This window comes from Equus quagga, unplaced genomic scaffold, assembly GCF_021613505.1.
Source record: "Equus quagga isolate Etosha38 unplaced genomic scaffold, UCLA_HA_Equagga_1.0 268.1_RagTag, whole genome shotgun sequence".
Taxonomy (NCBI): domain Eukaryota; kingdom Metazoa; phylum Chordata; class Mammalia; order Perissodactyla; family Equidae; genus Equus; species Equus quagga.
In genome coordinates, this window is record NW_025799869.1 from 913,494 (window position 1) to 923,222 (window position 9,729).

A 9,729-nucleotide genomic window follows, 5' to 3' on the forward strand; every position below is an offset into this window, starting at 1 on the left:
GGGCTCGTTGCCAGGGGGACCAACCATGTGATTGGAGGGTTGGAACTTTCAGTCCCGCCCTCAACCTCCAGAGAGGTCAATTGATCTCCAGTGGCCAATGGTTTAATCAACCGTGCCTGTGTAACGAATCCTCCATAAAAACCCAAAAGCATGGGGTTCAGAGAGCTTCTGGGTTGGCGAACAGGGGGGATTTAGGGAGAGTGGTGCACTGGGAGAGAGCACGGATGCTCCGGGACCTTCCCCATACCTCGCCCCATGCCCTCTTCCATCTGGCTGTTCCTGAGTTATAGCCTTTTCTGATAAACAGGGAATCTAGTAACTGAAATGTTTCTCTGCGTTCCGTGAGCCACTCTAGAAAATTAACCTAACCCCAGGAGGGGGTCTGATTTATAGCTGGTTGGTCAGAAGCACAGATGACAACCTGAACTTGTGACTGGCGTTTGAGTGGAGGGCAGTCTTGTGGGACTGAGCCCTTAACCCATGGGCTCTGTCGCTGTCTCCAGGTAGACAGTGTCAGAATTGAGTTAAGTTGTAGGACACCCAGCTGGTATCAGATAATTGCTTGTTTGTGTGGGGAGCCCCCCCACCCCACTGCAGTTGGGTAATCAGAATTACTCCGTAGTGTGGCTGGACCATGGTTTGTCTATCCACTCACCCAGATGGGCATCTGGGTTGTTTCCAGGCTCTATTACGAAGCTGCTGTGGACTATCGTGTACAAGTTCCTGTGGGAACATGAGTTTCATTTCTCTGGGATAAATGCTCAAATACACAATTTCTGAGTTGTGTGGAAGTACATATTTAGTTTTACAGGAAATGGCCTAATTTTTTCGGAGTGGCTGTACTATTTTTACATTCTCATAATATTTTATTTTTAAAATACAATGTTATTAAATTAATTGGAGGGAGGGAGGGAGGGAGGGGGTGGTGGGGGTGGTTATAAAAGGGCAGCAGGAGGGACCCTGGGCGACATGGAAATGTTTGGTATCTTGACTGTGGTGGTGGACACGTTAATGCGAACATGTGACAAAACTACGTAGAACGAAATACGCACACACGCCAACTGGGGGATGTGAACACGATGGGTGCACTGTGTCAGCATCCACGTCCTGACTGCGGGATTATCATCTGTGTTTGCAAGATGATACGCCTGGAGAAACTGGGTGAGAGTAACTGCATGGGAACCTACAGTTATCTACAAATAAAAACATATTTAAAAGTAAATTAAATAAAATATATGGTGTTAATTAAAAAATTAGTCCCTGAAAAATGTGAGAAGCTATGAAGGCTTAGGCAAATGTTGCTGTCACCTGCTTTTCTGATTTGGTGGCCGAGTGTCAGGTACCACGGTTCCCACTGCTGGTAATTCAGTCCCTTCTGAAGGCTGTCCTTTCCTCCACACGCCTGCGAGAAGAGGCCTTGTCAACCTAGACCCCTACTTCACTCTTCTCCAGCCCCACGCTGGGGAATAGAAAGATGAGTTCGGTAGAATCAGGGGCAGTGCGTCTGGGCAGCTGGGTCCTCAGAAGAGCTGCCCGCTGCAAAGAAGGGAGCTGTCGCGAGGAGCGGTGTGTCCGGGAGAAAGGAGACCCGCGTTGGCATCTCCCAAGTTAGGCCTCCAAGGTGGGATCCTTGATGCATCAGTGCTTAAAAGTCCAGCGTGCAAATTCCCTCCAGACGCGAGCAGAGGCGCTGCTTCACGGTGTCTGTGGCGCTAACCGTTGGGCAGCCGCTGCCTGCACCGGCAGAGATCACCGATAGCTGATGATGCTGAAACTTAAGAGGAGAAAATAAACTTTTATGGAGTCCTGGGGCTGGGCCAGGAGATCAGGGCTGACGTGGCTGGGGGCCGCATTCTGCGGTTCGTTCCCTGACGTCTTGGAAACGGGGCTCTGTTAAAGTACCCCAAGTGCGTATTAAGCGCCACCTGTGCTCTGTGGTTCCTGAGGTGGCAGGTTTCCTCCAGGGACGTGTTGACCTTTACAAGGGACTATCTTATGACCAAAAGCTTTGCAGCATTAAAATGTGATCTGTCTCATTAGGTTGTCATACAAAGCCTATAAATAACTCCAGAAATGAGATCCTGTGACAGCCTTTCACTGCTATGACTTAAAACAAATATTGGTTATTTATAGCTGGGTCATCAACGTGGCCATTGCTTTCTGAAGCCTCTTATTTCCCTCAGTCTCACCTGGGAAACAGGGCCTTTAAAACAACCCAGGTGGTGCAGAGAAGCCATGCAGGCCACCTCTCCTTGGAACCGAAAAGCTGACCAAGCCTTCTCTGCCATGACGTTCGTATCTATACATGATGGTTTCTCTCTCAGTAAGTTTGCCCTTGCAAGAACTGTGAAGGGTCTGAGATTTCCCCCTCCTTGCAAGCCAACAAGTTAGCCTGCAACCATTCCCTCTTCTTGGCAGAAGACACGAGACTGCTGGGTCAGAGAGAAAGGACATTTTGTTACTTTCAGTGGTCACAGCTGCCAGAGGACCAGCATTCTTATGCTGGTTCCCTGAGCCCCAATTCCCACAGGAATTCCCAGTTCCTCCAATTCCGAGGGTCAGGGGATGTCTGCACACGCAGTGGACAGAAGAGGAAGCCCAGGCTTAGGGAACCCGAGTTTTTTGTCTGCAGAGAGGCATTATCTTTATTACACTGAACAGTAAGCACGCCTGCCGTTTGTTCCAGGGGAAGACCTTCTTTCTCTCTTCCACAAGTCTTTACAAAAACAGTCTGGAACAAGTAGCAATAAGCACCATGTTCTTGATTCGCGCAGATTTGCCCAAGACCCATGAGGAATTGTCTCCCAAAGGGCCAGAGATGAAAATCTTATTTAGTTAAATTTTTTTTCTGAATTAACTCCTCCTGCCAATTCCGCAAGTGATGGCCTGTTCTTACCTTGACTGCTGACTGCAAGGCCTTGTGTGGCAGCCATGGAGAGGTGCCGCTTGGCTCTCCCTTCAAGAAAACCTGCGCCGTTCAGCTGCAAGGAGGACAGTCAGCTGACAGCCCCTGGCTGCAGTGCCTCCAGGATCCACTGCAATGTTTAAGCTGAAGCCGTGTTCTCCTCAGGCAGCCCCAAACCAATGCCTGAAGGCAACAGGGCAACAGAGTCTGGTCGTTTCCGCCCAGTACCGAACTTCTCTACATCTGTCTTTGGGCGGAGCTTCCTATAGGACTGGCTGAGACTTCTCCAAGTTGTCCCGCTGTCTGGGGCTCACCTTACCCAGTCTTCTTTCTTTCTCCTCTCCTTTCAGAGGCGTCAGGGCTGCATCCTGGTGAGGGCTTCCTTTCTCTGCACACTCCTTCCTTGTCCCTTTATCTCACAGGTATTACTCCAGATAAATCTTTAAATCCTTCACACTTTTAACCCTGTCTTGAAGGACCCAACTGACACACTTGATTGGACCAGCTGCTGAATTGCTCCTGGAAGAATTATCGGACAAATGTGAGGCTGAGCCGGGCTTCCTCCAAGACCGCCTGAGGTTTAAGAAATCTGAGGTTCTGGGATAAGGCCCTGAAGTGGTTCCCATCCCAGGGAGATTTCAATATTTACCTCCCATTTCCCAGAAACCTGTCCACAGCCCATTGACGTTCTGGAAGCCGGGGACCGACGTTGATCAAGCCCATGCCTTTGGGGGGACTTGCTAAGAGTTTCCATTCGCTCTTGCTTATGTTGGAGGCTTGGCTCGGAAGTCACCTCCCTGACCAGTGCTCCATGGCCTTCCTCTTCTGCCACTCTTTAGTGTTTATTTGTTTATAAGTATCTATATCTTCCATTCGATGGTAGATAGGACTTTATGACTGTAGGATCCATGTTTGTTCCCAGTGGCCACAGCAAGGCCAGGCACAAAGTAAGCGTTAACTAAAAATTTCCCGCACGAATAACAAATGACAGATGCTCCAAATTAGTCATTTGCTACATCCTGAGCCTAGTAATGATTCCAACTCAACTCCCTGCTCCTAACCCTCCTCCATTCCCTCTGCTCGCTCTTCTCAAATACACTCAGGAAGTCGTCCTATAAAACATTGTCATTACTTTGCACTCACAGTGAATATATCAACTGTCACTCCTGCCAGGGGAAGAGAACAGTAGTAACTTCCCAGCTGGTGACATTCAAGAGCCGTAGCCATCACACAGCAGCATTTTGAGGCTCCAAAAAAGGTTTATCAGCATCTATGTGGGAGTCGTTCCAGCTCGAACTGTGGGCTTCCTCTGTGGTCACCTCTGGGAAAACCACAAAGATGAGACAGTCCCTCTGCAGCCTGAGGAACATCCTCAGAAGGGCAAACGGTTGGAATTGTTGGAACTTAATTTGTTGTTGAGACACAGAGGCTCTTTGATCAGCCTAATGGCCGTTGCTAAGACCACGATGCTGCAGCCTGCCTCCACTCCCCGTCGCTCCTGGAACGGGCTCTAAGAATTTCAGAACGTCCCTAGGTTTCTGTGAGCCGACACCCGTCTTAAGCACACAGTGTTCCTGGACAGTGAAGTCTGGTATATTTTTCAAATCTCTGGGGATGGCAAGTCCAAGTGGTCCGTGCTGTTACCCGGCACAGCTAGTCATGCGTACCTCTAAACCCGATTTTCCTGTAGCAGCAGTGAGAATATTTTCTGACATCCACCTCCGTGTTTGAATAGTCATCTCGCCTCTACTTCTCTCTCAACTTTGACCAACCAGCCTGTAGCCTGAGATGAGGGTGACTGTCAGGGAACATAAAGGAAAACAAAAGAATAAGTTGGCACGTTGCCCCGTAACAAGATTTCGCAAGTAACGGGTACACTTGCTCAACAAAGAGCCTCCCCACAGCCCGTCAGTACTTTCCCACGTGCTACTCCTGTGGTTTTGGAAAATTGTCCTTACTTATCTGTTCCGGATTTATGAAATAACATCCTTCCGCTCACCCTCAGTGTTCCCTCTTACGTATTCCCTGACGGCCACCTTTAGGTTTTGGATCATGAATTTTGTGTTATTTCGCTACCCTGATCACTACTAACATCATGGTGTTTGTGCTTTATTTTTTCCTCTGCATTTACATCAACGGTTTGAAACAAAAATGTGATCCTGCTGTATGAATAGTTTAACATTCTGCTTTGCTCGCTTAATATTTTATGGTGAGAATGTTCCCAGTGTTTCTAGAGATCTTCAACATATCAGTTTTATTTATTGTAAAGTATTTATTATAGTGTTAAACTACTGGCCGTAATTTATTTGGCCATCTCCTATTTTTTAACAGTTAACCTGTTGTTAAAATTATCCTATTACGAGTAAGGCTACCATGAATCTCATTTGATAGGATCTTTGTGTATTTGTCAGGATCATTTAGACTTGAGCTGAATGCAAACAACCCCCAAAATCTCAGTGGCTGAACAGAGCAAAGGTTTGTTTCTTGTGCACTTACAAGTCCAACAAAAGGTGGCCGTGAGCTCTGTTCCACGAAGTCGCTCATTGCAAGCAGCCCTCCAGAGTTTGGGAGAGCCCAGAGCGAACGGGAAGCTCACACCCCTCTTCTGTGCTCGCCGGGATGTGAAACTCATCATTTCCCCCCCCCCGGCCCGTCGGGCTGAGCCAGTCCCAGGGCCCAGCCTGCCTGCCCATGGCGTGGTTTGAAACCTTCTGCATGCCCAGGGGAGAAGAGAGCAGGATGTGGGCGGGCGATGATAATACCCCCGCATGAAGGGGTGACTTTTACTTAGGATACAGGACAAGAAAGGGGGTTACTGGGTTTTGCCGACTTTTTTTTCCCTAAGAAGCTTATCACCTTTTTACCATCCCACCAGCTTGTTTTCTGCCCCTGAATGCCTCAAATGTTACCCCTTTATACTCTTTGCTGATCTAAGAGCTGAGAAATGCCATCTCAGTGTTGGTTTAGTTTGTATTTCTCTCATTCCTCTTGGGATGACAGTTTTTTTCATATGTTTATTACTCATTTTTATTTTTACAAGAGGCCAATAGACTTACGAAAACAGCAACCTGAGTACCCATGGCCACTTTACATTTAGAGTTTAGAATGTTTTAGAATACCCATCACAACAGCCCCCACCACTCGGCCATCGTTTCTCTCCCTGTGGTAATTTGAATCTTTGATTTAGTGCGCAGGTCCACCCCTGGGACCTCCCTGCATCTTAGGACCCATGGTGAGGCTCAGTTCCCTTGTCTTAGCAAGACAAAAAGCAAACCTCCAACACAAAACCTGCTCCCGGTTGCTCGGCTCCTGTGGGACGGCTGGGTAAGTCTGGGGATGTCCAGAGGCCTCCGGCAGGCAGTCGAGCTTGGGGGTGAGGACAGGCGGCTGAGAGGAGGGGTTTTGTTAATACCCTTAAAAGCTCAATAAAGGTTTAATTTTAGCAGACAGTCTCAAAGAAACGTGTGCAGAACTCAGCATCCTCTCACACTTGTGGGGAGATCCTGCTTCAAAGAGGCTGTCAGGGGCAGGAAACTTTTCCTTCCAAGGTTGCAGCATGCCAGGGCCCCTTACATCTGCCTCCCCGGCGGGCTGGCCTTGTTGCTGTGTCTCGGCCCTTCCGAAGCACAGGTGTGAAAGGGCCCCAGACCTAGCCGCCTCCAAGACTGTTGGAGAAGGGGCCATCAAGTTATCAAAGGAAGGCCTCAGAGGCCTTGTTTCCTACAAATTAGCAGACTGGGATGTCTGCTAATAACTTCCCTGTAGTAATAACTTCCCTGTAGTAAAAACTTCCCTGACTCAGCTGACACACCTGAGAACTTCAGAAACTAGAACTCTCAGATGGAGGTTAATTAGGACTGAACAACCCAACGCATGAGAGAAACCGAAGATTGGACACTGCTTGATCTGAAGGCCGCCTAAGAGAACACACATCGGGTGTGGGTAGCAACTAAGCGTGTCCTAATAACAGGCAAGTATTTATTACCCAAAGAGCTGGGAGTTCTACAGACATGATTATCTGACTATAATCAAGTTAAGTCAAAAAAAATCACTTAGTATATACATATACATCGATATTCATATATCTGTAAGTATTTAGAATGGAACAATAAAACACCATGCACTAAAACTTTTGGGATGTGGCTAAACCATTCGGGGGGAATGTATAGTGTTAAATATTTATATTAGAGGGGAAAAAATGCTCAAACTCAAATGAGCAAGGCAGCAAACTCTGGAAGAGAGAAAATACAAAACCAAGTGAAGCCAAAGAGTATAGAAGGAAGGAGGTAATGAAATTAAGAGCTGAAATTTATGAAATAGAAAACAAATATAAAATAGAACCCATCAGTCTGGTAGCTGGTTCTATGAAACAACAAATACAGGGGACCAACTTATTCAAAAGAGATTGAAAGAAAAGAGTGGGAAGACACAAATGAGCAACACCAGGAAGGAAAAAGGCCCACAGTTCTGGACAGAGCAGAAATGAAAGATAAGAGCGTCTGAGATGGACGGTTGCCTCTAAACCTGGAACTCAGCAAAGCTCAAAACAAAAAGAATCTGAACAGACCTGTGACTGTTAAAGAAATGTGATCAGCACTTTACAAGTCTCCTCTGCTTGGTGCTGCACACGAGACGCCAGGACCAGACAGTTTTATAAGAGAATTCTGCCAAACAGTCAAGGAACAGTTATCTCAATTCGATACAGAATGTTCCAGAGCATAGAGAGGAGGCACTGCTCTCTGACGCATGTTCTGAGGGCAGTTTATTTTTTGTACCAAAGCAGACAGGGGCAGCATGAGAAAGGAAAAAATTCATCTTCCTTACAAACACGGATATGAAAATCCTCACAGATCTTAGCAAGCAGAGCTCAGCAATACGTAAAAATAAATAGATGATGACAAATCTGGATTATTTAAGGAATGCAAGATACATTTGAAAATCTATTCGTGTAACTCATCACACTAACAGCTTAAAATTCTGCATCATTCACAATACAAACTCATAGGAATTTGCGACTAGAAATATGGGCTCTTAACTGGATAGCAAGCATCTACAGAAAACCTGTAGCAACAGCATCCTATGGGGAGCCACTAGGATAAGTCTCTCTGAAGTTAGGAAAAGCAGAGAGCATCTGCTTTCATTCTTTCTACCCAATGTTTCACTGGAGCTACTCACCATCATAAGATACTACAAGGAAATAAGAAGGACGAGAATTTCTGAAGGAAAAGCAAAGCTGAGATTACCTATAGATGCTAAGACTGTTTACACTGAAAAATCCAAGGGAATCTTCACACAAGTGATTAGCATCAAGGAGGGTGCTTGGCTATATTTCCGGACACAAGATCATTATACAAAAAATCAATGTGTTATCCAGAGCAACGGACTATATAAAATATGATTGAAGAAATATGCCATTTATAGTGGCACAAAGTATACGGTAAGTATGAACTAATCTAACTAAAGTTGTGAAAGATCTTTAGGAAGGAAGTTTCAAAGCGTAGTTGAAGCGCGTCAAAGAAGGCTTGGATAGATGCAGCAACATTAAGATGATCGTGGATGGGAAGGCTCAGCAGTACAAAGATGTCCGCTTCCCCAGGTTAATCCAAGAATTCAGTGAAATGTCAAATAATAACCAAGAAATATTTTGGGGAAAATTTAAGACGCTGATCAAAAACTCACATGGAAGAAGAAACAGAAAGAATAAACAAAATTACTCACGTGGGAGGATTTGCTTACTGGGTATTTGGACTTTTTATAAAGCAATAATCATAAAGAAATAGGTCAGAGGAACAAAATAGAGAACTTAGAATCAAGCCAGTGCGTATGTGGAACATTGATACATGACAGAGGTGGCCCTGTGGATTAGTGAGAACATAACAAACACTTCAATCAGTATCACTGGGAGAAGTATTGGAAAAGATAAGAGTAAATCTCCATCTCACACCATAGGCAAACATCACTCTGGGTTGATTAAAGACCTAAATGCAAAAAGCAAAATTTGAAAAACATTGAAGCATATATAGGGAAAGATGGTTATGATCTTAAAATTGGCGAGGGTTTCTGAATGCAAAGGACAAAAGCATAAAACAAAAACTTGATCCCTTTGGCTATATTAAAGTTAAAAACAAGCATAGAATTGTTTTTTTTATTAAAAAGTGACAAGATAAACTGCAGTCTAGGAGATATTCGCGAACATAAGACTGACCAAGGATCAGCATCTAGAGTATGTAAAGAACTCTTTGAGTTTTAAGAAAAAGGAGACAACCCAATGCAATAATGGGCAAAAGATATTAACAGGCAATTCACATAAGACATATCTCAAAAGACCAAAAGACATGAAAATATGCTCGGTCTTGCTAGCAATCAGGAAGGTGAAAGTTAGAATAATGAGCAAACTGCAAAAAAGTAAAAGTTGGCAGTGCTGGTCGGGGTGGAGGGACTGGGCACTCCGACCTTGGCGGCAGGAGTGTAAATGAGCCGACCTTGGTGAAGGGTGATTCAGCAGCATCTGGACCTGCACCCCTCACGCCCTGGCAGTTCGATGTCCAGTGATTTCCTAGAGAAAATTGTACAGACGCCCAGGCTCATGCAGCAGAATGTTCGCAGCAGCGTGGATTGCAATAGTCGAAAACACATCAACAGTTTTAATATACATATTCAGGAGAATGGATCAACAGATGGTGGTAAAGTCCATGTAAGGTGGACTGCATGATTTTCTATTCAGTAAAATGAATGCATGAATATGGATAAAACATAATGTTGACTAAAACAAGGAATTGATGGAGGGATATTTACAGCATGATAACATTTATAAAAAATTTTTT

At 45.3% G+C, this 9,729-nt stretch overlaps 1 long non-coding RNA gene across 4 annotated transcripts; it reads right to left on the reverse strand.

The window, feature by feature from the left end:
- Nucleotides 1-922: 922 nt before the first annotated feature.
- LOC124233867 (uncharacterized) lies at nt 923-4,707 on the reverse strand. Of its 4 annotated transcripts, none has more exons than XR_006887158.1 (3): nt 4,573-4,707; nt 2,897-3,424; nt 923-1,774 (listed from the first exon to the last, which is right to left on the reverse strand). It is a non-coding gene; the product is annotated as an uncharacterized LOC124233867 (long non-coding RNA). The 4 variants fall into 4 exon arrangements; XR_006887157.1 differs by having other exon boundaries at nt 3,220-3,424; nt 4,049-4,701; XR_006887156.1 differs by having other exon boundaries at nt 4,049-4,701.
- Between the last annotated feature and the right edge of the window lie 5,022 nt (nt 4,708-9,729).